Source organism: Cebus imitator, unplaced genomic scaffold (genome assembly GCF_001604975.1).
Source record: "Cebus imitator isolate Cc_AM_T3 unplaced genomic scaffold, Cebus_imitator-1.0 Scaffold660, whole genome shotgun sequence".
NCBI classification, from domain to species: domain Eukaryota; kingdom Metazoa; phylum Chordata; class Mammalia; order Primates; family Cebidae; genus Cebus; species Cebus imitator.
Genome location: NW_016107975.1, coordinates 573,202 through 575,140, shown reverse-complemented (window position 1 = coordinate 575,140; position 1,939 = coordinate 573,202).

Here is a 1,939-nt window from a genome sequence, read left to right as displayed (position 1 = left end):
GGGTTTCACCATGTTGACCAGGATGGTCTCGATCTCTTGACCTCGTGATCCACCCGCCTCAGCCTCCCAAAGTGCTGGGATTACAGGCGTGAGCCACCGCGCCCGGCCAGATTTTTACAATATTAACCTACTTTAGCATCTTCTGGAAGAAGCCATCAAGTGGGTTGATCTGTAAAACTAAGTGTTATCTTTATTTCCCAACTTTACGGCCATCCTGTATTAGTGTACGTTATGTATATTCTGAACTGTTCCATAATTAAAACAGTCATTCCTTATCAATAATTTACTTGCTATCATGGATACATATTTTTTAGTTAATGAACCCTTTGCCAATTAGCCTAGGTTTTAGGCAGTGACTATGTCATACCCATTTTGAATTCCAATACTTAGCACAGCTTTCTATACGTAGTACTTGCTTAATAAATAATTCCTGAATAAAAGTAAATTCTAAATATTTCCTTATTTTTTAGCTTTGAAGTACATCTTGGATATTTGACACTTAAGCAAATACCATTTAGATCCTTGTTTCCTCTGATGGTTTTATCATGATAATTGCTCTGAGAGATTTTTCCAATGAAGTCTTAGAGCTGCCACATCTCTGCTTACACTTTTCACCAATGAAAGATAGCTTTCTCCATATTCCATTAAAAAGAGTCTTCTTTTAAAATGTTCGCTTCTCTTTTAAGATATCTGGACCTAATGGGCTTCATTTTATTTTCACTTTAATGACAAAAGGCAAACTACTAAGTGAGGAAATAAACTGTTTAAAATTTATACAAATTGTGAACGAGTGTATGAAAAAATATTTTTTCAGTGCAATACAAATGACAAACATTTACTTAATGTAATCCAAAGTGACATAATAAAAGACAGAGAGTTTCACAGAGCAGGAAAAAGGGGAGTAAATCTGGGTCGGATGAAGCATGAGAAACTAACTGTTCAAGCGTATGCCACTTCACTGATTCTTGACAGAAAAATTTTAGCCGTAGAAATGGGAGGTATAAAGCACATCAGGCCAAATGAAACACAAGAGCACGTAATGGGTGAAACAAGCAGCATCTGGCACAGAGAATTCAAAACACGCAACGATCACTTCTAAAACTGAATTATCTTCTGGAATTTTGTGTAAAAAAAATAGATTCTACTTTGAGATTTTTGACAAAGATAGGTAGATAAAATCAAAGAAAAAAAAACCCTGAAAACCCTATTCCACATTATTCATTTCCAATGTTCTTTTCTTTGCATCATGAGTCAACATTTACCATTAAGGATAAACTCAGTTTCAGGCTCAACCTTTTTTATTTTATCGAGTTTAATTTGTGTCTCCATTCAGTCTTATTACTGTTGTAAAAGGCTGAAAGTCCTCTTTTAAATAACTGCCATAATAGCTTGCATGAAAGCATGGCACCTGCCATTTTCAAATGCCTATGATAACATATATATCTGCCTTTGCACCTGGGAAAATATCCATTATTCTCAGTCTAGTAAGATAATGGAAGATACCTGAGCTAAAGATAAAGATCAGAGACATATTAATATTATTGTCAGAGCAGAGTCAGCCAGCCGTGGTTTAAACACCATCTTTTACTGTTAATCGAATAACCTAGCCTCAGTTTTCTCATCTATAAAGTGCGGATAATGATATTATGCCATAGGGTTGTTATAATGATCTCCATAATTACCATATCCCTATTAGTATCATTAAAAAGTCTCAGATGGGTTTGAATATTCCCAACATTGTGGCAGAAAAATGCCATGTGAAATTTGATATGATTTTAATGTCCAAATAAGGAAAATGCCAATGTGTATACATTGGATAAATTACAAGAAATTTTATTTTCCAAGTAGGGGAAAGATTATGGCAAAAATTCTAAATAAGTTAACAGAATGTAAAAGACAAGCCACAGATTGGAAGAAAATATTTGCAAAACACATAGCT